Source organism: Zonotrichia leucophrys, chromosome W (genome assembly GCF_028769735.1).
Source record: "Zonotrichia leucophrys gambelii isolate GWCS_2022_RI chromosome W, RI_Zleu_2.0, whole genome shotgun sequence".
Taxonomy (NCBI): domain Eukaryota; kingdom Metazoa; phylum Chordata; class Aves; order Passeriformes; family Passerellidae; genus Zonotrichia; species Zonotrichia leucophrys.
The window spans coordinates 294,765-320,655 of NC_088199.1; the positions used below are offsets into that span (position 1 = coordinate 294,765).

The 25,891-nt window shown below is 45.9% G+C and overlaps 1 protein-coding gene across 5 annotated transcripts in view; it reads right to left on the reverse strand.

Moving 5' to 3' along the window:
- The window catches only part of LOC135459266 (5'-AMP-activated protein kinase catalytic subunit alpha-1-like), a 100,537-nt gene that overhangs the window by 45,139 nt on the left and 29,507 nt on the right, over positions 1-25,891 (reverse strand). Inside the window, exon 1 of one of the 5 annotated variants that reach the window (XM_064735043.1) lies at positions 728-831. The exons of the other annotated variants lie outside the window; for them this stretch is intronic. The gene's annotated coding sequence lies outside the window, so the exon portion shown is untranslated. Of the gene's footprint in view, positions 1-727; positions 832-25,891 lie in introns of those variants that run through there. 5 annotated transcript variants of the gene reach the window in all.

Consider the following 25,891-nt stretch of genomic DNA (forward strand, 5'->3'; position numbering starts at 1 on the left):
CTCAGATGACATAAACACTGTAACTTAGTACCATGTACATCCGTGATGCAGCAGAAACTTGTATGACTTAAGCAACAAGAATATGCTTCTACTCTAGCAATAATGAAGCAAGATAACAGTAAAAATCTGTGCTTGATATGGCAAAAACCTTCTGAGCATATGCAGATACTATACATAGCCCAACACATGCCAAAATCACAACAGTAGAAACACGTCTGCAGAAATTAGAAGATCAGATAAAAGAAAATCACAAGAAACTCAGAGAAGAGATTAAAGAGAACTTTCTCCAAATCTCAGCAGTACAGTTCAGAAGCTCTAGTATCCAATGCAGAAGTTCCCCACATAGAGAGAAAAAGTACACCCTGTCGCAGACATCTTTTTCACTAAAAATCCTTTCTTTAGGATTTTCCCTTCTGGGAAGCTGAGGCCCCAGAAAAAGAATGTAAACAATGGTTATCTGCTGCTGTGGAATGCAACAGGTGGATTTTTGATTGGACCATCTTGGGTGTTTAAAATTAATGGCCAATCAAGGACCGAGCTATCTTGGACAAAGTCCGAGAGAGCTGCTTTTTGTTATCATTCTTTCTTTTCTATTCTTAGCTTAGCCTTCCAAGGAAACCTTTTCTTTCTATTTCTTTTTAGTATAGTTATAATATAATAGATATATCATAAAATAATAAATCAGGCCTTCTGAACATGGAGTCAACGTTCTCGTCTCTTCCCTCACCTGAAAACCCCTGTGACCACAGTCACAGTTGGTGACCCCTCGACTGAGGAAGACATTCATCAATTGGTGAGACACCAGAGGAGCATTGCTGCACTGGGTAAACCCCGAGTGTATGGCGTTGATGGTCACCTCACAAGTGACCACAGAAGTGGACTCTAGCCAGGAGCTGAAGAACTGATGATCCTGATTTGGACGGAGTTCACAGCCGAGGCTGACCACAAAGAGAACCTTCTGAAAAGCCTCCAGGAAGATGTCCGGAAAGCTCAGCAGCACCATGCAGCTGGCCAGAGAGTGCTGGACACTGTCACAAGGTACTTTTAGCTTTTCCCCTCCTGAAAATGCTGCCCTTCGCAGTTTGTGGCTGCAAATGTGGAGGACCCCTCCCACAGAGGCAGAGGTTCTTTTCTCCCCTTCAGAGCAGAAACTTGTTACCCTATGGCACAAATGGGGTGAAGACAATGTAATTCTCCTGTTGGAGAGACATTTCTATGAGTTTTTTAGATGGGCAAAGCTCTTTGGGTTTTTTAAGGATGTGCTGTATGCCCTTGATATGTTCGTATGGGAATGCATGGAATCCATTTTCCAAGCCGTTTGGGACCGTGGTTTGGGGTACACCCGCGTTTACCCAGTGTTCGGCGTACTCTTTTCGATCTTGAAACGGAGAGCAGCTGTTTTTCCCTGGATTGCTAACTGCACGGGGCAAGCCCCATTTCCCCCAATTCCCGCAGGAGAGGACCCTTTGGAGGGGGACAATCTGCTGCTTCCCAGGCCCCCTGAATCGCAGCGGGGGGGTGAAGTTTTTCCCGGAGCCAAGGAAGTTGTTTTCCCTGCATTTTCGGAGCATGCTCAGACAAAGCTGTCTTCCCCCCCGCCCCCCGTTCCTCTCCGGGGGATCCTGAGTGGGCTGCGCCGCCCCTGGCAGCCCTGCAGGTCCCGTCCCGGTTGGTCTCTTGGACCCCGCTCGCCCTGCTTGGAGATGGGGGAGGCCTCAGTCTTCAAGGTCCCGCCTCCCGGGCCCGCTCTGCGGCTGCCTCCCCAGCGGCTCCGCCCACAGCTCAACCGGATCCTGCGTCTACGACCTCCAACACACAGCTTCCTGCGGCTGCGCCAATATTGCTAGGCAACGGTGATCCAGCGCTGCTTCCGCCACTTCTCACGGCTGTGCCGGTGTTGCTAGGCGACGACGACGACGCTGCTGCTTCCAACCCAGTGGAGAATGCATTCTCTTCGGCCTCGCTGCCCCCGTCAGCTCCCCCGACGGCTTTGCAGCCTTCCGCCGAACCAGTCCCAGTTCAGGATGCTGCTGAAAAGGACGCCAAGCCCACGGGACCCTCGAAGCTGCCCGTGGTCCCACGGCCCCCGTGGCGGCTGCCGCGGTGGCTCCTGCATCCAGCGTGACTTCCTCCCCGAGTTTTTTGGATTGTCCCGGAGCTGCCCCTGCAGGGGGAGCTGGGACAGGGGAAGAGGGCGTCAGCCTCTCCTTCTGTGGAGGCATGGCCTGACAGCTGGGTGCGGGGGCAGCCCGGCTGCCTGCTTTCAAGATCAGCGTTCTTGGTGGGTTGGGGGGTGTTTGGTTGGGAGTTCCTCCTTGGAGGTTCCAGAAATCCCTGCTGCCCCTCACGCGCCCCAGAGGTGAGGGGCAGGTGGGTCCCGAAAGTTCTGCCTTTGGTCCCCCAGCCCAGAGGGGGTGGGGGTGGTACCGGGAGGCAGATGGGAGGAACACCGTTTACACTTGCATTGCAGAGGTAGAGGGCACAGTGGAAAGCCATCATCGCTTGCTTGCCTTGGGGAACAAACATTCCCAGACACGAGATGAAGATCCTTGGGACAGCTTCAATTCCCCTGCTGCTGGCATGCCTTGGTGATTTTGGGGAAAAGAAGCGTTTCATCACTCGTTCTGCCATTGTACTGGCAGCAGAGTGCAGGTCTGTGACTATGCAGAGCCTGCCTCGGGGCCTAGGCCTGGGGCTGTCTGGCTTGGTTGCTTTGGCCAGGGCCACCTCCTGGTCTTGTGTTGGCTTTGGGGGCTTTGCTTCCTCCTTCAGGTCCTGGGCCATTGTTTTGTGGGCCAGGTCTGGGGTCCCTGATCCTTCGACATGGGCCAGGGCCCCCCAGGGCCTCTCTCAGGCTCCTTTGCTGCTGCTGCTGCTCTTTCCAACAAAAAAAAAAAAAAAAAAAAAAAAAAAAAAAAGAAAAAAATGAAAATTAAATAAGTAAAAAGGGTTGAAAGAGCCGGCAGCAGCTCAAAAGCATTGAAGGGCCAAAAATTAGCTTCAGCCCAAGTTGTTCAGTAAAGGGCTGTGGCCAAGACATTCCACATTCCAGAAATTTTCTCAAATTGTTTGAAATTGTTTGATGACTGTCAATGGACTTTTGATAACTATTGATGGATTTTTCTGTAGCAAGCCTGTTTCAGGACCAAAAGGGACTTTCAGAGATGGCAAAGAGGAACATGTTCAGTCCATAGACTTTTCCTGAAACTTGGCTGTTTGGACTTGAATTTTCTTTGCATCGTTTTTGCATTTTCTTATATTGTAGGGTTGTTTTGGTGAGATGATAGAATTTTATGTTCTACAGATGAAGAAATTCCCTGTTCATTCCACACCAGCACTTGACTGAGGTTTGGATTGGCAAAAGACAACCTGTCAAGTGTTTGTTCTTTCCTCTGCATGAGCCCAGCATAGAAAATTACAAACACTTTTCTTTTTAATTGAACTAAATAAAAAGAGGTGACATTTCGGAGACATCTTTTTCACTAAAAATCCTTTCTTTAGGATTTTCCCTTCTGGGAAGCTGAGGCCCCAGAAAAAGAATGTAAACATTGGTTATCTGCTGCTGTGGAATGCAACAGGTGGATTTTTATGGGGCCATCTTGGATGTTTATCATTAATGGCCAATCAAGGATCGAGCTATCTCGGACAGAGTCTGAGAGAACTGCCTTTTGTTATCATTCTTTCTTTTCTATTCTTAGCTTGGCCTTCTGAGGGAACCTTTTCTTTCTATTTCTCTTTAGTATAGTTATAATGTAATAGATATATCATAAAATAATAAATCAAGCCTTCTGAACATGGAGTCAACATTCTCGTCTCTTCCCTCACCTGAAAACCCCTGTGACCATGGTCACAACACCCCACGAGCTGAGCTGTAGTTCTTCCTACATGATTGCAGAGAAAACATAAAGCGATAGGATGAAAAATCTTCTAATACTCTAGCACAACAGGAGCGTGAATTGAAAGAAAGGAAAACTCAGAGAAATTCTACCAAAAAAGAAACAATTCCAGTAGCCCATAACCAAACAACCATATAAAATGATGACAACGATATTTTTGATCCCCTTAAAAAACCCTCCAAAACATATACCCAAAGAAAAAAAGATAACCAGGCTTTGAGGGGCCCTGCCTCTAACTAAGTAAAGACTAGGGAAACCTGTGTTTTTTAGACTGTGTAGATTCATTAGCCTAACACATCTAAACCACAAAAATATAAAGCTTTAGTTGGCACTAGAGCGCAGTACACATTAATCCCATCAAGACATGTAAGGGCAATATCTGTTTCTATTACTAGTGTAAGAGGAAGATCAGAAAATTTTACTTTAGTAGAAACTGAAGCGAGCCTGACTAGAAATTAGTAGAAGAAACACCCTATTGTGACTAGCCCAGAACCCCCATACATTTTAGGCATCGATTTCCTCCAAAGTATTTCAAAGACCCAAAGAAACTCAAATAAGCATTTAAAATAGCAACTGTAGTAACAAAAGGCATCCAACGATTGAACACCTTACCTAGACTACCAGAAAACCCATCTGCAGTAAGACTCCTAAAAGTAGAAGAATGAGTACCAATTGCCACCTCAACAATGCACTGCCGACAATACTGAACAAATCAAAATACCATGATCCCCATCCACAAAATGATCCATGAGCTAAAGAACCAAAAAGTAGTCAGCAAAACTCACTCACCCTTCAACAGCCCCATTTAGCCTGTATGTAAATCTGAAAAAAAATTAACTGAAAAAAAATTAACTGAAGTAACTCCACTGCTAAGTTCTGCTGTGCCAAACATACTAAAACTCCAGTATAAGCTAAAGTCCAAAGCAGCAAAGTAGTACACCACTATTGATATTACCAGTGCATTTTTCTCCATTCCTCTAGCAGCAAAATAGAAACCTCAGTTTACCTTCACCTAAAGAAGAGTGCAGTACACCAAAAAACAACTACCCCAAAAGTAGAAACACAACCCCACCATCTGCCATAGACTAATTGCACTAAACTGCACTAAAAAAGAGTGAGACTCCAAAACATCTACAATATGTTGATGACATCATTGCATAGGAAAATGTAGCTTTGACTTTAAAATTTTAGTGGTTGCTTTTGAGTCTTACTAGGCACTTTTTGCTAAAGGCTTTAGGACAAACTGTGGCTCTTGGCTGCAGAGTAGAGGACATTTTTTACATTTGGTTTTGTCTTGACTGGGCTAAGGGTTACTGTGTGAGTGATTTCTTGCTTGATCCGGGCAAAGGCTTGCTGCTGTTAAGGGCCCCAGTGGAAATCGTTCTTCTCGCGGGTAACCAAGTAGAGAAGGCTTACAATCTGGCTGTACTTAGGAATGTGCATTCTCAAAAAACTTATGGTGCTTAGGAAAGCTTATGTTTCTCTCTTGTTGGGTGGTGGAGACGTGATCTTGTTGATATAAGTGGGAATCTGACGCTATCTTGCCACTTTACTCTCAGAAACTGGATCTCTTGAGTAGGTCTCTTGATTTTGCTCTACTTGATGGCAAAGCCAGCTTTTAGGAGAATTTGGATGATTTTCTTTCCTTTCTCAAACACTTCTGTTGCTGTCTTCCCCCACACAATGATGTCATTAATATATTGCAGATGTTCCGGAGCCTCACTCTTTTATAGTGCACTCTGGATTAGTCTATGGTAGATGGTGGGGCTGTGTTTCCACCCCTGGGGCAGTCAGTTTTAGGTGTACTGCATGCTTTTTTAGGTGAAGGTAAACTGAAGCCTGCATTCTGTTGCTAGAGGAATGGAGAAAAATGCATTCGTAATATCGATAGTGGCATACCACTTTGTTGCTTTGGACTTCAGCTCATACTGGAGTTCTAGCACGTCTGGCACAGCAGCGTTCAGCAGTGGAGTCACTTCATTTAATGCACGGTAGTCTACAGTCAATCTCCATTCTCCTTTAGATTTACGCACAGGCCAAATGAGGCTGTTGAAGGGTGAGTGGGTCTTGCTGACTACATCTTGGTTCTTTAGCTTATGGATTATTTTTTGGATGGGGATTACGGTATCTTGATTTGTTTGGTATTGTCGGTGGTGTACTGTTGAGGTGGCAATCGGTACTTGTTGCTCTTCTACTTTCAGGAGTCTTACTGTAGATAGGTGTGGCATTCACATGCCCTCTGAACAGAGAGAATATGTGAGAGAAGCAGAGAAAAGAGTGATCAAAAAAATTATCTCATTTGCTACTCCTGTGTTTGTGCCCATGTGGAATGTGTTCTGGAGATTGTTTACCCAAGGTGATTGCTTGATTGGATTCTGGTGATGGTTGTTTGGATTCATTGACCAATTGGATCCACATGTGTGTCGGGACTCTCAGGCAGAGTCATGGGTTTGTTAGTGTCGTGGGGTGACAGCCTTTATCCCAATATCGTGTGTTGTGTCTGGCAGCTGTGTTTTTTCTCTCTCCTCCCCCCCGGCCGTCTTGCTGCGGCGGGGTGGGGAAGAGAGGAGGGAGTGTGTGACTAGGCACTTTCGCTTTTGGCTTTGGCTGCTTGGCTTGACTAGCCATTTGCTTGCTTGCTTTCTGCTTTTTGCGCTGTTTTTTTTCCTTTTCTTTTGTCCCCTCTTTCTTACCCTCCCCTGAAGATACTGGACCGGCTCCGGACCTGACCTGAGAGCTCCAGGACACCCGGAGCCTGCTAGAGAAGCTCAGCGCCCTTCAGAACACAGTCTGGTCTCTTTTCTTTTCTTGTGTTGGGGAGTGTTCTTTTGTTACTTGTAAATAAATAGGTTTTGTTTTCCCCTTTGCTCCTCCGAGAAATTCCTTCCCGAACCCGGTGTTGGGGGAGGGGTGGTTGGAGGTTTGTTTTGTTTTGGGGGGCTCCCTTTTGGAGATTTCCCCTAATTTGTCCTAAACCACAACAGTTAGTTAGTTAGTTAGTAGTAAGTATGATATAGTATAGTATTTCTCTTTAATATAGTTGTAATGTAATATAGTATATTTTTAATAAAGCATTCCGAAGCCTTGGAGTCAGATGCCAATCATTCCTGTGATGAGGGCACCCAGCAATTACTATAGATGGGTTTTCTGATAGTCTAGGTAAGTTGTTCAATTGCTTGACGCCATCTGTCTTTACAGCAGCTATTTCAAATGCCCATTTGAGTCTTTTTGGGTCTTTGAAATAATTACTTTGGAGGAAGTTATTCTTAAAATGTATGGGGCTTCTGGGCCAGTCAGAATAGCGTGTTTCTTCTACTCATTTCTAGTTCGGTTCAGTTTCTACTAAAGTAAAATTCTGTGATCCCCTTGTCATATCATTAATAGAAATAGATTTTGCCCTCACATGGCTTGATGGAACTAATGTGCACTGCACACTAATGTTGACTAAAGCTTTATATTGTTGTGGTTCAGATGTGCCAGACTAATGAATCTGCACAGTTAAAAAACCAGGTTTTTTTTCTAGCTTCTACCTGGCCAGAGGCAGGGCCCCTCTAAGCCTGGTTATCCTTCTTTCCTTGGACATATGTCTTGGAGATTCCCTTAAGGGGATCGAAAATATCATCATCATTATCATTATATATGGCAGTTTGATTATGGCCACTGGAGCTGCTTCTCTTTTGGTAGAATTTTCTTTCTGAGTTTTGCTTTCTTTCAATTCACACACCTGTTGTGCTACAGCAGCAGTAGATTTTCTATTCTATTTCCTTGGGGTTTTTTTCTGCAAACATGTAGGAAGAACTACAGCTCAGTTCGTGGGGTGTCCCTTCTCTCCCCATCTGGGGAACTTCTGTGTTGGATACCAGAACCTCTGATCTGTACTGCCGAGATTTGGAGAAAGTCTTCTTTTATCTCTACCCAGAGTTTTTTGTGATTCTCTTCTATCTTATCTTCTTATTTCTGCAGAAGTGTTTCCACCGCTGTAATTCTGGCATGTGTTGGGCCATGTACAGCATCTGCATATGCTTAGAGCTTTTTCACTAAATTAAGCACAGTCCCTTCACTGTCATCTTGCTTCATTATTGCTAAAGCAGAAGCATATTCTTGTGGCCTAAGTCATATAAGTTTTCGCCACATTACGGATGTACATGGTAATAAGTCTGGATTTACAGTGTTTACGTCATTTGAGAAGACAATATCTGCCACTGCTATTTCCTTTAAGCATTGAATTCTTTGTTCTATGGTCTTCTACTGAGCTTGTTGCATATAAAGATCATTTGCACACAGATATCTTTGTGTTACACTTCCCAGGACCTGTGCCCAGAGGCTGTGAGGGTTGGCTCTCCTTCATCATTCTTCGGTCGATGATGGGATTATGTGACAGGGATCTCAAATGCTTCGCTTCACTACTGTTTAAAATTGTAGCTTTGCCTGCAGCATCTTAAAGACAGACTAACTAAATAATTAGATTCATTGGGTTTTCGAGTGTAAGCATTTTTAGGCTATGAAGGTCTTTCAGAGAATAAGACTTAATAGTGGCTTGTGATCCTGTGTCAGTTGCTTAAATTTTGGCTTTTGTATCAGTAATTGGTGTTGAGGGTCCTTCCCCTGGATCATCATCATCGGTTAGTGGCCAATTGGTTTTGCTTGTGTGCTTCTTTCCTGCAGCGACTGCCAGTGGCTTAGGCTCACTGTCTGGTTTAGCTACAACCTGAGTAGCTGAGGTGTTGGCTGCAGACCGAGTGACTGGGGTAGCTGTTGATTTATCTCCCTGTCCCCCTGCTTCTCTCTGCTGCCCTACAGTATTTAGCAGTGTGCGTTAAGCATAGGCCAGGGCCCAGCTTATTGTAATGAGCTTTTTCTCTTTAGAGTCATCATGGCACTTCTCTTTTAGGTATTTCCCCACTTTATTTGGCTCTGAATTTGTTCACATGGAGAATCCTAGGCACAGGGTCAGAAAATTCTTTCAGAGCTTGGCTCATATATTCTTATTCTCTACACCACTCAGGATTTCCCATGCCTGGGTCTACTTCTGGGTCAGGGGTCTCATTAGCTCCTCTGGACATCTCAGCCCTCATTCTAGAGAAGTTGTAGACCATATAAAGGAGGCTTACCAGATTAAATACTAGAAAGATGGTCTCTTTAACATTCAGGGGAAACTGAACATTCTCAAAAAGTGACATAACAGATTCAAAGGAGAAGAAGGAAAGGAAAGGCTGGAAAGCCTCATTCCCTGCTCTTTCTCTGACAAACCGGGTGCAATTACAAATAAATCCCCAGACATACTACCGGAACTGGGACACAGGGTAGGACAAAGAAACCGTAAACCATACATATCGTACACAGACTTCACTATCTTTGTAAAGGCCCTATAAATCATTATCAGTAAGCCCAGCACAATAACTGTTTTAATCCGTGCCCCTCTACTGTAAAAACTACATATTAGGGAAAATAATCTTAGTGACTAGAAAGGTATTAAAACCTCAAAAAAGCGTAGAGACTAGAACTACCTGAAGGCTTTTCCCTACCCCAAGAGACATTATGAATTCAGGCAACATGGCTACTGACTGCTTTAACCCACTACAGAGCAAGCATAATCAACATGCAATCAATAAAGGTTTTTTCCACCTTCTCGGGCCACACGTTGGGAGCCACTAGATGTATTTTTCTTTGGGAGAGAACCCCCAAAGGGATTCCTCTAGAAAAGCAGATTCAATTGGCCTCTCCTCCAACCAGTTTGGGAAAAAATACCTCCTCGGAGAAAAGTGGAAAAAACTGTTTATTAAACAATAAAACCTCTTGCTGCTCCAAAAAAGATGACAAACTCAGAAAAGTCCCTTCCCTGGGTTGCAGCTTGGCTCACTCAGTCTCTTATCAGTCTCTCCGGCGCTGGAAATGTCGTGGCCCAGGCCCAGCCCAGTGGGCCACAGGTGCGAGCTGCCGGTGCTCTTCTGGGTGTTCAGTCTAGAGCAGGTTTAAACAGGTCTAAAGAAAAGGGTAAAAAAACAAACTACAGTCGCGGGAACTTCTTTCCCTCAGCTAGCTAAAACTATCTACAACAAAGGAGAGCTTTGTCCTGCTGTTTGTCCATCCGTAGACAACAGCAGTCCAGGAGCAGGAATGTGGAGGAGTGAGTGCAGTGTCTGAAAACAAACTGCGCGCTTCTTCTGTCCCCTCTTCATTCTCTGGAACAAGTCTTAAAGGTGCAAAACTTATTTTTCAGCATAAACAGAACAGATGATTGGGGATAAAAGCATCATATAGTCAACCCAGGAGAGCATGAAAAGATGGTCCTGAGATTATTAGATTAACTAGCAACACATCTGACACAGACCTGGAAAGACTGCTAAAAACAGTAGACCAGTGGTTATCAAAGGGGTTTTTTTCAGCTCAGATGTAAACAACTTTTCCTAGTAGGGATGCAGATGCTATGCAGTAGGCTAGAAGCCTTGTAGAAATAGAATAGAAATTAAACTTTCCCTCGATGCCATTCACTACTGGTGAAAAAATTGCATTGTTTTAAGCTGTTACTGTTGTGTTGTTTGTGAGAATTGTTGAAATATTGAGGTATGCAAATTGAAAACATTGTTTTGCAAATGAGTTAAACTAGATTCAGGTTGTAGTCTTAAAATACACTGGTGGGGTTTTTTACGGTTAACCTAATGGATTTCTCATGTACCTAGTATAAACAGTAAAAATCCTGTTGTATTTAATGTGTTAGTTGTCTTTTAACATAATAGCTTTTTTTTTTCAGTGTAATGTTTCTATTGTATGTTCTTTGCACGATCTCTTTCAACTATTGGCATGTTTTGAAAAAATTACTGATGTTTCAAGTATTACCATGTTTCATTTAAAATTTGCCTTCTTTTAGTTTAAATTCTTCATCTCAGAAGCAGCATTAGATATGGGGCGTCTGTATGATTGAAAAAAGTGGAAAAGTGGGTGAAGAACAGATTATCCTCTCTAGAAATTGAAAGTGATGTCATGGACAGTGTTCTGCATTATAGCAGAACCAAATTGTACCTGGAAGTTGCTTGTTAACTTTTGTATATGTTATAGAAAATAGGGATATATTTGACTCTAAGAATATCTAGGAAAGCAGTGGAAGAACATCTTGATACTAAAGCCTGTTGACTCCTGTTTTTTTTCAAGGCTGGCTTATAAAGTGACACCACCACCCCCAGCCACTGGGGAGCAGTGTGTGAGCCAGCACAGACAGGATACAGGAACGATCACAAAATCACAGCTCAAATGCAGGGAGTATATTTATTTTCATTACCTCACCAACTGGGAGATACCCAAAGCAGCACCTGGGCAGAGGCACACAAGCAGGGGCAAGGGCACCACAGAGGAGGTCCAGGCTGGAGGATCAATGAACCTGTTGTTTTCACCTGTTTATCAAGTGTAGTGTACCACTGTGCTTTCGTCTTTTGCCACAGCAGGGCAGGAATCTCAAACATGTTTGCTAGGGTGCCTCTGAATCTATCACAGGCCTATTTTATCTAAACACAGATATTCTACTTGTCAAACACACAAGGCTAAACAATTATTAACGTGACATATGTATTTTTCTACTCTCCAGCTGCAGGTCATTCAAGCATGTTTGCAATCCTCATCTCCAATCTTCTGTTATTTTCCCACATTCCACTCTCTCAGTCAAGGGACCATTTCCAATGGGGCTGGCAAAGTTGGAGATGTCCATTTGGGCTTGCGGGGTGTAGGCCAGGGTAATTTACAGAGGCACATAATAAACACATATAGAAAAAGGAATAAACATATTCCTATAATGATAAAATCATAGAATGGCCTGGGTTGGAAGGGACATTAAAGATCATCTAGTTCCAGCCCCCTTGCTGTGAACAGAGAGACCTTTCACTAGACCAGGTTGCTCCAAGCGCCATCCAACTTGGCCTTGAACACTTCCAGGGATGAGGCATCCACAGCTTTTCTGGGCACCCCATACCAGTGTCTCACCAGCCTCACAGTAAAGATTTTTTTCCTAATATCCTAATATTTCGTAATCTAAACCTACTCTCTTAGTTTGAAGCCATTCCCCCTTGTTCTGTCACTACATGCCATGGTAAAAAGTCTCTGTCTTTCTTGCAGGCTTCCTTCAGGTACTAGAAGGCTGCAATTAGGTTACCCACAAGCCTTCTCTTTTCCAGGCTGAACAATCCCAATTCTCTCAGCCTTTCCTCATAGGAGAGGTATTCCATCCATCTAATCATCTTGGTGGCCTCCTCTGGATTTGCTCCAACAGGTCCATGTCCTTCCTGTGCTGGGGACCCCAGAGCTGGATGCAGCTCTGCAGGTGGGATCTCACCAGAGCAGAGGGGCAGAATTCCCTCCCCTGACTTACTGCCCCTGCTGCTTTGGATGCAGCCCAGGACATGATTTGCTTTCTTGGTTTGCAAGTGTACACCTTGCACTTGGTCTTATTAAACCTCATGAAGTTCCCATGGGCTGCTTCTCAAGCTTGTCCAGGTCTCTCTGGATGGCTCCATCCTTCAGGTATGTCACCTGCACCACTCAGCTTGGTGTCATCTGAATATTTGCTGAGGGTGCACTTGATCCCTTTGTCTATGTCATTGATGAAGATATTAAATAACACTGGTTCCAATATGGACCCCTGAGGGATACCACTTGTCACTGATGTCCATCGAGATTCTGAGCCATTGACCACTACCCTCTGGATGTGACCATCCAACCACTTTCTTATCCATATAGCAGTCCATTCATTGAATCCATCTCTCTCCAATTTAGAGAGAAGGATGTTGTTGGGGACCATGTCAAAGGCTTTACAGTAGTCCAGATAAATGATATCTGCAATCCTTGCCTTGTCCACTGGTATAGTCATGCCATCAGAGAAGGCCACTAGGTTGGTCACAATAATGCTTTGAATCAGGTGTCCCACTCATCCTGCCAGGGAATTAAACTACTCAGCTAGTCAGGCACCACCAGTAGATTCTTTCATTTGATGCATTACGTCCTGGAGACATTGAATGTTGTCCCCTATGCTGGCTGATTCATCAATTACATTGAAGTGACATATGCCTTCAAAATTGGAGCAGTGTTTATGGTGTCGAAGAAGATGGTCCACCACCAACTGATTTTGTAATGTTCCTTGGCACACAGCTGTTACCTACTCAGAAAGAATAACAATGAAGAACATGGATATCAAAAGCACTTGCATAGTATAATTCTGTAATATAGCTACTGGGATTGGCATGCCAATGGAACGTTTTCAAGAGATCTGCTATGGTATTCGCAGGGTGCCCCAATGAAGGAAGGAATGATGAATCTGACTTCATGTTCTCAGAAGGCTAATTTATTATTTTATGATACTATATTATATTAAAGAATACTATACTATACTATACTAAAGAATACTTACAGAAAAGTAAAAAGATAATAAAGAAAACTCATGACTCTTTCCAGAGTCCCGACACAGCTTGGCACTGATTGGCCAATAAGTCAAAATAATTCACACCAGAAACAAATGAAACAATCACCTGTGGATAAACAGTCTCCAAACACATTCCACATAAGCAAAACACAGGAGAAGCAAATGAGATAATTATTGTTTTCCTTTTTCTCTGAGGCTTCCCAGCTTCCCAGGAGAAAAATCCTGGGCGAAGGGATTTTTCCAGAGAATGTGAATGTGACAATCTGCAGCTGTTAATCCTCCCTCAATACAAAAGGCAGACAAGTTAGTTACAGTAGAGGCCAACTAAATGCAAGTATTTACATGTTAATCTCATGGAAATATATCCATGACATGTGCTTATAGTACAAGACTGCAAAGCATGATGAGCCAACCTGTGATAAGGGAGTCAAATAGGAATGTAAATTCCTTCTAGTAATACATATGCTATTACTCCAGCTCCTTCAGCTACTATTGCTCTGAGTTTGATAAACTGATATGGGGTAATTGCCCACATATATTGAAGAGCTTCAATTTGATGTTGGGTTTGTGACACCAATAACACCGCTCAAATACTGTCTCCTCTAGATAAGGCCCTGTTATTCATCAAAGATACCCAAAATAGAAGAACTTGAGAATCTGATATCAACAGAGGATGTAAAATAAGAGAAGCTGGGGTACAGAACCATATGGCATTCTGAGGGGGTTATTCTATGAATCTTCATGTCTAGGCTAATAGGTTGCAGTCCCACCATGCAATCTACTGGTGTAAACAATTTCCTTTGCCTTCTAGGTAATAATTTAGGAGAGATACCATCCGGAAGAAATTCAGTCCTTGCCATGTTTGTATGATCATTGGATGTTTGATTATGAATACTCCAGCTGTTTAACAAGAAAGCCTGCTTTAGTAAGATGTGAACACCACTGTTGTAAAATTTTAGTACTGGTTAGCTTTTTAAAATTATTTCCTCAATATTCCATTTGTTCTTTCAGTCAATCTTTGCATTTGGTGAGAAGGTATCCAGGGTTGAATATATGATGCTTTTATCCCCAATCGTCTCATTTTGTTTATTCTGGATAATAAGTTTTGTACCTTTAAGACTTGTTCCAGAGAGTGGAGGGGGGAGAGAAGAAACACACAGTTTTTTCATACACTGCTCTCACTCCTACACATTCCTACATTCCTCTGTCACCCTGTTTTTTTAAGATTTTCTAAGCCTTCTGATGTTGACATTCTTGTAGTGAACTTTCTCACACACTTTCTGTAAATTACTCACTGTTTTGCATTCCTTTATGGAGGAGGAGAGAGTTGATGGACTGTTGGTTTGACCAGTGTCATTGGAGAGGTGTCACTGTCACCCTCCAATCCACTGTCACTTTTGTAAAACTATAAATACTGGAGTCAGAAAATAAACTTCCCTTTTTTCCTTCACCTTAAGAACTGTGGTGGGCTTGTGTTCTTTCGTGTCCTAAAGCGACATCTGGTGACCGCCGAAGTGTATTGCAGCTTAGGCTGAGACACAGCGGACTGCGGTGAGTTTTTTCCCTCCCTCTTTTTGGTGCTTTGCCTGCTGTTCTTGGGGTAATGGCAACCTCTGTGGTTTTCGAGGATGATTCCCTCATTTTGGAACTCTGGAGGGGGGTCCTGGAGTGGAAACAGGTTTCTGTTTCCTGGGATGATTTTGAAAGATTGATTCTGTGGACCCGAGAGTGAGGGTTCTTTTCAGTTCCTGGGAAGGTGTTCTCCAGGGAGGAGTGGTCTCTCGTGGGGGTCCACCTCATGGAGACCCTCTTTGATGATTGCACTGTAGACATGGGATCACTGCTGGTGCAGTGGAAAAAATGTGAGGAGCTTTGGCGGGGGTCTGGTTCTGGTACCCCTTGGAGTTCCCAAGGAAGCCCTTCTGTCTCAGACGTGGACGAGGGGGAGTTTGAGTTTCTGTCCGATGTGGTGTCCCCCTCCCCGCCCCAGGACGGTGTGCTGGGGGGTGACGATTGTTCCCCCAGGGTGGATTGGGCTAACAGCCAGCAGGTCCCGGGTCCAGGGGGCGGAGCCCGGTGGGTTTCTGGGGGCTCTGTGGATTCAGCGGGCCATCCTCGCCCCACCTCACCCCGCGCAGGTGGCAGGGCGGGGAATGGGTTGCCTTCTCTTTGTGCCTTCCGGGCCTTGAAGTGTCAGCCTCCGCCTCGACTTGAGTCTGATTCGGTGACGACTTGTTGCCCAAATTGCCGTGTGTCCACCATGTTCCCCCTAAACGCGGCAGGGGCCGGCAAGCTCGTCCCCGAGTCGGCTTCCTCAGTGGGGGGGGCGACATCGCCCGTCTCTGGGCCTGCACAGCCTGCTGAGCATGCGCAGTCGGTGAAAGCAGCCGGGACCAGGTCATCGGTCGGTGCTCCGCCTGGCCCCACTCCGGTGGGCGGGCAGCCCGCTCCTCTGCGCTCGGTGGGGGCGGTGCCCACTGTGGAGCCTTGCAGCCTGGGGCGGGCTCTCATAGGGGGCTTACCGGGCTCCCTTGTGCCGCTCCACAGTGACGCGGCTCTGCAGGCCGCGCCTCTCTCGGCATCCTGCTCCTCCGCTGTGTCGGGGGCCAGGGGCCCCGCGCTGGTGTTGTCCCGGCCCGTGCTGGATTCGCAGGCCGTGCCGGCACCTGCGCCCGCCGAGGCGGCCCCTGCCGGAGCTGCAGAGCAGCAGGGGGCTGGTGTGTTTACCTTTAGCACAACTGCGGACACGGCCGGCGGGAGGCCGGTGGGTGCCCCGGGCCATGGCGCTTTCTCGTCAAATCATTGGACGCTTCCTGCGTGCCAGGTGACTGTGCGTCCGAGGCACCCCGAGCGTTTCTGGCGAGAGGCCAAAACCAAGACTGACGAGATGAATGAGCCTGTCTCCTCACGGCATCTGCAGGGTGGCGGAGTGGGCTCCTTTGGTTCTGCCGGTGCTGCAGGGGGCGCAGAGGTGAGTGGTGTTGACCTGGCTCCCAGTCGATCATCCTCTCTTGTCCCCGTGAGGCCCAAGAGCGGGGACACAGCAGATGCGGTGGCTTTGCCAGGGGGTCCCCAGGCTTTCCCTGTGCTCAGGGTCGTTGCTCATAACACCCATGAACCCCTTTCATATAAGCTGGAGAAGGAACTCCGTGAAGTGGTTGCTCAGCATGGTTGTGGGTCTGCGGAGGTTATGCAGACTCTCCGGAGGATTGCTATGGATGTGCTGACACCTCAGGATCTCTGTCGTGTGGCACATTCTGTTGGGAATTTAGCTGACTAGAGACTGGAAAAGTACAAAACCGTGGCTAATTCCAAATCCTGCACCTGTAAGATAGTGTGTCCTTGGGCCTAGCTGTAGTATGATACCAAATAGTGAAAGAGACATGAGAAAAGAGAGATGTAACCCCTAAGGAATGAGGAAGAGTTCATGGTATAGTTTAACCAATAGATTGCTTGGCTTACAGAATATTCATAAGCTTATTATTTGCTGTATAAGTGTTTGATGCTTTCGTCAATAAACTGGACCTGTGATGAACCAGCTGGTGTCCTGGTCCCCTTCCTTCGAAAACATTCTCTTTTTGACCCTGTGCAATTTGGTGTTTTTGAGACCAAGTGGGCTCGTTTGCCAGCCCAAGCAGTGGTGCAGAATGCTACACTGGCGCAGCAGGACCCCAGGTATTGGGTTGTTGCTGACATGCTGATGGGGACAGGGCTTTATGAAAGTGTTCAGGGGCAGGTTGGATTTGATCCCCTGGTGCTTGACCAGTGGCACACACTGGGCATGGCAGCGATTGTTCAGACCCTGGAAATGGCTGCTCCGAAGCAGCTGTTTTCGACCATTTTCCAGGGGGATGATGAACCTTTCATGGCATTTGCGGCAAGGCTGATTGCATCCGTGGAGAGGCAGGTGCCTGATCCTGTGGCAAGGAGCATTACGATTGCAAACCTTGTCAGGTGTAATTGCAATGCTGCTTGTAGGAAGGTCATAGTGGCTCTGCCTGGTGTTCCCACTATCTCCGAGATGGCGGAGGCCTGTGCGGACATCATTCCCTGGCATCAGAAGTTGGCCGCTGTGGCTGCCGCTGTGCAGCCAGTCTGGGCAGCACCACAGGGCAGGCAGCCACAGCAGGGGACTGCGCAGGCTGGCAAGAAGCGGAGGAAGAAAGCGCAGAAGGTCAAATTCCCCATGTTCTTGTGCAGTCGGTGTGGTAGGCTGAATCACATGTCTAATGTTTGCAAGGCGACTGTTCATGTTAATGGCCAGGCTTTGCCAGGCTCGGGAAACGCAAGTGGAGCGCGCAGGAGGGGCGCGTGCAGACACAAGCTTCTCTCCAGACCCCGGAGCCGATGGAGGTCTCCTTTGCCAGCTTGCAGCTGGCACCCACGGATCAGCAGGTGTGGATGTCTGCACCGCAGCAACAGTTGTCTTAGAATCTTCTGAGATATGCAAGGTTTCCCCGGGTTCCTTTGGTCCCTTGTGTGGGGGCATGAGTGCTCTCCTTATGGGGAGCTCTAGTGCCACCCTTCAGGGCATCATTGTTCACCTGGGGCTCATTGATGCAGATTTTACAGGGAAGATTTGTGCCATGGTCTCCACATCCACCCCCCCCGTCACAATCCCAAAAGGGACGCGACTTGCTCAACTTGTGCCTATTAAGTCCTCTGTTCACAGGACAGCTGACCAGTCACGTGGAGCTGGTAGCTTTGGATCCACTGGGCTGCCTCAAGTTCACTGGACTGCTGTCCTGACCAAGGACCCTTCCGAGATGCTGTGTATCCTGTCTGTTCCTGGTGCGATGCCATCAGAAATCCACCTCCGCGGGCTTCTCGACAGCGGTGCTGACGTCACAGTTCTCTCCCTTGCTGCCTGGCCCCCAGAGTGGTCCTTGGATCCAGAGGGGACGTCTGTCACAGGCCTGGGAGGGACAGCGCAATTCTACATGAGCCAGCGACCCGTGCTGGTCATGAACCCAGAGAAACAGACGGCCTGGGTTAGGCCTCATGTTACTTCTACTCCTGCCAACCTCTGGGGGAGAGATGTTCTGTCTGTTTGGGGGGTGCGCATTGGGGACAGATTTTTGATGGGGGCCACTGCAGTGAAGGGCGCAGAGCGTCCTACACCTCCTATACGGTGCCTGGTGGACAAACCTGTCTGGGAAAAGCAGTGGCCCCTCCCTCAAGATAAGTTGGACGCCCTTCTGAATCTGGTGCAGGAGCAGTTGGACCAGGGTCATCTGGAGCCTTCTAACAGTCCCTGGAACACTCCTGTCTTCTGCATCAAAAAGAAATCTGGGAAATGGAGGTTGTTGCAAGACCTCCGAAAGGTTAATGCCGTGATGGAAAGCATGGAAACATTACAGGCAGGCATGCCATCGCCTACCATGCTTCCCACAGACTGGCCGGTCCTCATTGTGGATCTGAAGGATTGTTTTTTTATGATTCCTTTGCATCCTGATGACAGACCGAAGTTTGCCTTCTCGGTGCCAGCGATTAACGAGGCTGAGCCCGCACAGAGATATCAATGGAGGACATTGACTCAGGGCATGCACAATTCTCCTGCCATATGCCAGTGGTATGTGGCCCGTGCCTTGTCTGGAGTTCACAAGCAGTTTCATGATGCACATCTGTATCATTATATGGACGACATTTTGGTGGCCACGTCCACTGAGGATGAGCTGCTGAGGATTCAGCCTCGGTTGCTCGATGCTTTGCATGCTCATGGACTGCAGGTGGCTCCAGAAAAGGTTTAACAAAAACCACCTTGGAAGTACTTGGGGGTCAAAATTCTGGAACGGACAATCTGTCACCAGGAGGTGCAATTTGTGCACTCTGTGAAGACACTGAATGATGCCCAGAAATTGATAGGTGTCATCACTTGGTTACGTCCGTACTTGGGACTAACCAATGCACAGCTGTCTCCTCTGTATGATTTGTTGAAAGGAGACTCTGATCTCAAGTCACCTGGCACACTGACCCCTGAGGCGCGTAAGGTGTTGGAGGTGGTTCAGCAAGCCGTTTCGGCTTGTCAGGTTTATCGCATTGATCCCTCCGTTGATGTCACTGTGTTCATCACCACTCCAGATTCGCATCCCACAGGTATCATTGGCCAATGGAGTGACAAATGGTCTGATTCCTTGCACGTTCTAGAATGGGTTTTCCTGCCCCATCAGCCGCAGAAGACGGCAACTGCATTGTTTGAGCTGATGGCTCACTTGATAATCAAATGCCGACAACGGTGTTTGCAATTGGTGGGTGCGGATCCTGCAAAGATCATACTCCCAGTGCAACGGGAGGATTTTGACTGGAGCTTTGCAAACAGTGTGTCCCTGCAGAGTGCTCTGGAAAATTTTTCAGGGCAGATCATTTATCATCTGCCCAGCCATAGGCTGTTGCATATGGCGAAATCCACACAAATTTCTTTGCGGCCCAAGAATAGTCAGCAACCCGTGCAAGGACCCACTGTCTTCACTGATGGTTCAGGGAGAACAGGAAAGGCTATTGTTACCTGGAGGGACAGATCTGAGTGGCAGGTTCTGGAAGGCCATGAGGATGGGTCAGCCCAATTGGTTGAACTGAGGGCTGCTGTCATGGCATTTGAGAAATTTTCCCAGGAACCTTTCAACTTGGTCACGGATTCTGCCTATGTGGCTGATATCGCACAACGGTTGGGTCATTCGGTTTTGAAGGAGGTCAGTAATCCTGCCTTGTTTCATTTACTGAAGACCTTGTGGTGTGCCACTGAGGCCTAGGTTCATCCATTTTATGTTCTGCATGTGAGGAGTCACACCGATTTGCCAGGCTTTATAGTAGAAGGTAACATGAGGGCTGACAAGTTGGCTAACCCAGCGTGGGTAGCGCCTCAGCCTGATACACTCGCACAGGCCAAGGCATCGCATGGGTTTTTCCACCAAAACGCACATACCCTGCAGAAGCAGTTTCAGCTGACGCCAACTGAGGCTCGTGACATTGTTGAGTCATGTGATGACTGCCATGCGCTTGCTCCGCCTTTGCCGGCAGGGGTAAACCCCAGAGGCCTTAGGGTCTTGGAGCTTTGGCAGACCGATGTCACCCAGATTGCCGAGTTTGGCCGGCTCAAGTATGTGCGTGTCACTGTGGACACGTTCTCCTCTTTGATGTGGGCTTCGGCTCACACTGGGGAGAAGGCCCGTGATGTCCTTGCCCACTGGAGGCAGGCCTTTGCTGTTCTGGGCATACCTTCTGCTGTGAAAACCGACAATGGTCCTGCTTACGCATCGCAAAAGGTGCCGCAGTTCCTGCAGTTGTGGGGGGTCTCTCATAAGTTTGGTAACCCTCATTCTCTGACTGGTCAAGCTATTGTAGTACGCGCTCATGGTACTCTGGAGTGGGTTCTTCAAAAACAAAAACGGGGAATGCAGGATGAAACCCTGCAGAGTCGGTTGGCAAAAGTTTTATGCACAATCATCTCACTGTGCCGCAGAACTCAAATAACCCTGTCATTTTGAATCCCCATCTCTCGTTGCAGGCTGCTTACAAGGCACATCAGCCTCGAGTGAAGGTTCGGGTGCGGAATTTAGTCACCAAACAGTGGGAAGGTCCCTATGACCTTATCGCTTCGGGGCGCGGGTATGCTTGCGTATCCACAGATACTGGGGCACTCTGGGTACCTTCGAAATGTGTTCGCCCTGACCTGCGACCGCAGAGGCAGAATTCAGCTGATGAGCAAGATGGAAACCGTGACCAACCTGAAAGGCATCAAGCGGGTGAATCATTGAGTGATGACTCGGATGCAGATGATGAGAGTGATCACTCCGATGATTCCACCCCAAGTGCACACTGAACATTGTTCATGTTTTCTTTTTCACATAGTTCATTTTCTTTTCTCTTTTTCTTTTTTAAATGGAAAAGGGTGAGATGTCACCCTGTTTTATAAGATTTTCTAAGCTTTCTGATGTTGACATTCTTGTAGTGAACTTTCTCACACACTTTCTGTTAATTACTCATTGTTTTGCATTCCTTTATGGATGAGGAGAGAGTTGATGGACTGTTGGTTTGACCAGTGTCATTGGAGAGGTGTCACTGTCACCCTCCAATCCGCTGTCACTTTTGTAAAACTATAAATACTGGAGTCAGAAAATAAACTTCCCTTTTTTCCTTCACCTTGAGAACGGTGGTGGGCTTGTGTTCTTTCGTGTCCTGTAGCGACATTCCTCCTCCTGGACCGTGTTGTTTGTGGATGGACAGACAGCAGGACAGAGCTCTCTTTTGCTTTTAGTTGGTTTAGCTCGCTGAGGCAAAGAAGTTCCCTGGACTTTTGATTTTTCCCTTTTCTTTGGACCTCTTGAAACCTGCTCTGGACTGAACACCCAGGGGAGCACCGGCAGCTGCACCTGTGGCCCCCCAGGCCGGGCCTGGCCTGCGACATTTCCAGCACTGGAGGGACTGATAAGAGACTGAGTGAGCTGAGCCGCAACCTGGGGATGGGGTTTTCTCAGTTTGTCATCTCTTTTGGAGCGGCAAGGGGTTTTATAGTTTGATATTGTTTAGGTTTTATTGTTTAATAAACAGGTTTTTTCCACCTTTCTCCAAGGAGGTATTTTCTCCCGGATCGGTTGGGGGGAGGGGCAGATTGAATTTGCTTTTCTACCGGAGCCCCTTTGGAGATCCTCTCCCAAATTTGCTCTAAACCAGGACAGAAGGTCCATAGTGAAGAACAAGTTGTTCTAGTGCTTTAATTCTATTATGTTGATTAGCATATTTAGTCGGTTTAGCAAAAAAATTGTCTCGATGCTGTATCTACAGCAGAGAATACATATCACCACCTTCTAGACAAGGGCAGGGGGCCAATGTAATTGACCTGCCATGTATTCAAGGCCCACCAAACCTATTTTATCCTTGCCCATGGCCTATATTATGTCCTTAAATATAGCTGAGTACAAACAGTATAATTACATACACATGGCTATAAATGCTTAACGGCAATGGAACAGAAAGCATTAGCAAGATCTATTACCACCTTCCAGGGTTGTAAATTTCTTCTTTTTTTTTTTTTTTCTTTTTTTTTTTTTTTTCTATGAGGGTAACCATGTCTGGCAGTGTAACTGCAAGGGGGGGTGACTTTCTTAAATTCTCTATAATCTGCAGTCATTCTCCAAGTGCCATCTGTTTTTTTAACAGGCTGCCAAATAGGATTGTTAAAAGCAGTCATGGTTTCCTTAACAATTCCCACTTGTTGAAGTGCCTGAATGATTGGAATAATTTTCTATTTTCCCTAGGAATATGATATTGTTTTGCAGTTACAACCGTGTCAGGCACAGGCAGCACAATGGGATCCCACTTTGCCAATCCAATCAAAACTCATAAATTCCAGTTGCGAAGTCCTGAAGCAGAACCAACTGTTTAACATTTCAACTGTTTTTCCTGCCAACATATCAATATCCACAATAGATTTTTTTTAAACTGGGACAGTTAACACAGTTGTGGTAAATTGAGTGGCTTTTCCTATTAAGGTAACCTTAGCTCAGAGGGCTGGGGTTAAATTCCCCTAAATCCACAGGTCTGTGATGCGGCTTCTTTATTAGCGATATCATTATGTAATACAGTAACCTCAGCTACAGTATTCATCAGAGCTAACACATGAAAAACTCCCCAGACCACCACTTTATAATTAAAGGAGCATAGGGACATTGGTTCCCCTCACACTAAGAGACTACAGTGGTAGCAATTTTGGGGGACCTGCCAAACCTTAATTTCTGACATTTGGGCATTTTCCAGGTAGTGCTTTGCCTTGAGATGGAAGTTGGGAGTGGGGCTGGAGTGGTTGACTTTTTTGCATAGATGCTAACTTTTGCTGTTGGTGGAACATTTCTGATGCCATAATCTCATTTCTCAGCTTAGTGGGGATACCTTTTTACAGACAGGTTTCTCTAACTTGAAGACAGGTTTGTTGCTTTCTATGCAAATTAGTTCTCACATGCAGTCTTTCTGGAAATGGGTCAGAGGTTTTAGGGGTCTTGGGTGGTCTTGGTCCCCCCCTACAGTTCATGCCCACTACTCAGCCTCATTTCCTCATTTCTGTGCTTGTGATGTGCTGTGTTGTGCTTATCTCCAGGAGTTACAAGAATGTTTGTCCCAGAGAAGTGCTGTCCTACTTCTGCATGGCCCCTTCTCCAGCCACATCCTGTTCTTTCCTACAGATTACCAACAATCCTTGGTTGGCTCCACTGCTATCTGTCTATTGGTGTTGGAGACATACATATTAGCCCCTTATCCTCTGGGATTCTACACCCTGTCTGGATTGCATGCTGTACTCACTGCACAAGACAACTGTTATCATAATGCTCCCAGGCACAGCAGAGTAAGGTGATGAGTAGCACAGCACTACAGCAGCAATTAAACAAAAAGTGGTCACTAACAAGCACTAGATTCTAAGAGGCAAGTGAACCCCACGGCAAGCACAGGAGCATGCCCATTTATACACTGAACTGAAATAACAGCCACAAATTCGATCTAGCACATCCCCAACAAACCTGTTATCTCGAACCCCTTATGGCCTATATTGGATGTCAAAAAAGGACTGTTGTGGTGGAGCTACTGTTATAATTTTAACATGTCCTTGAATGTCACTCCTGTTGATATTTCATCTAATAAAATTAACTTGAAGGGCTAATAATCTGCCTTATTGACACACTTTCTTTAAAAAAAACCCCAAACTTGCCAGTTTTATTATTGCTCTATTTCCATAATTCCCCTCAGTGTACCTTATTTGGTTTAAGTTGGGTTTTCTTTTAGGCTGCTTTGTAGTTACTGATCGTGTGAAGAGTACACACATATATGTATGAACATCACTTTTTAAGAGTAGAGGTGATAGTAAAAGATTTTAAAATCATAGAAAATTTGGGGAGCTAGAAAGAAAGTTAGGCTTAGTAGGCCCTGGGAAAATGTTAAAGGTAGGCCCTGGGAAATGTTAGGCCTTGTATTTGCTAGATCATGTGAAACTGCACCTGTGTAGTCAGTATATGATAAATTATATAATTGTTAGATGTGATTGGATATAATTATTGTTTAAAGAATCATAAGAAACTATGTTAGGGGTTTGAGGGGGATCACGAGAAATCCATACTTGGATAAAATCAATGTATACAATAGAACAATGTAAGTTTAATAATTAATATGTAAGTTATATAACAGTAGATTATAAAACATGTATGGCTCGAAACCATGTCGGGTTAGATTTGGGTCTGTGAACCCCTGACACCCAGAGCTCTTTAATAAATGCACCTGCATATAATCATTCCATGATTATGTGTTCCTGAATGCTAACATTTTTGGCGACCCTAGATGGAACCCTGTGAGTGCTGCTGAGCGAGTTTGCGACTTGATCACACTCCAGCCAGCACCAGGGGATTCTCAGGAAGCCCATCGGCCGCAACCGTCTCCACTGCTCACAATGTCCCCGGGAGAGAGGTAAGGTGCTTTTACTCTGGTTTGATTGCCTGCCAATAAGACACAGTGAAAGCTATGCTTGGTCGGGCTAAGGAATTCCTGGTGGTATTGCCTAGGTGTCGTCCGTTAGACAATCGCGAAAGCATTGAAGGCTCGGCATTTGCGGTTTATTGTAGTTGTAATATGGAGAAGCTTAAAAGGATGTTGGGTGGCAATGCCCCCATACCGCAAACTTCTCCTTTGAGGTGCTTATTAGCACATTAGAAACAGAGTAATTTTGGGGAAGAGTTGTGTAAGGCTAAGTTGACTGATTATTCTAATACATGGTGGCCAGAATATGTCTTGGAGGATGGCGAAAAGTGGCCAAAGAATGGGTCTTTGCAATATAACACCATTTTGCAGTTGATGTTGTTTTGTAAGCAAGAAGGAAAATGGGATGAGGTTCCGTATGTTGATTTGTTTTCCCATTCGCAAAGTAAGCCAGAATGGCATGTTGAATGTGGATTAATGGTGGTTAGAGCATCTGCAAGTGATCAGTGTTGGGTTTGTGTAAAAGAGAAACATTGTCTAGAACACTTGGCGTTGAAAGAAAGTCTGAGTAGGAAAAATGATACAGATGTTGATTTACAGGTAGTTCCAACAAGACCAAGAGAACCTAACCCTATCCTGCCTGCTTCACCTGCCCCTATTCCACCGTCTGCTCCTACTTCACCTAATTCTATCTTGCCTAGCCCTATTTCACCCTTCTCTCTTTGGCCTCCTTTCCCGCCATCACCTGATCTCTCTTCCTCGGGAGATGATCAAAATCTAACTGTGATACAAGGAAGGGGGGAGGATGTAAGTGAAGGAGATAGCAATAGTGGAGGTGAATCAGTGACACCAGTATCTCACAGGACTCGAAGTCGGTAAAAACTTGCCCTGGTCTTGGCTAGAAAAGACCTGGGCAGACAAAAGCGGACCGTGATTGCTTCCTTGCAACAAGGAGTAGGAGTGGAGGGGCCAGTGTTTGTAAAAGTGCCTTTTTCTCCTGCAGATTTAGTCATTTGGAAACAATCGGCTGGGACTTATAGGGAAAATCCTGATAAAGTGGCACAGGTGGTAAAAATGGTTATGAAAACTCAGAATCCGGATTGGGAAGATATACAAGTAATATTAGATACTTTAATGG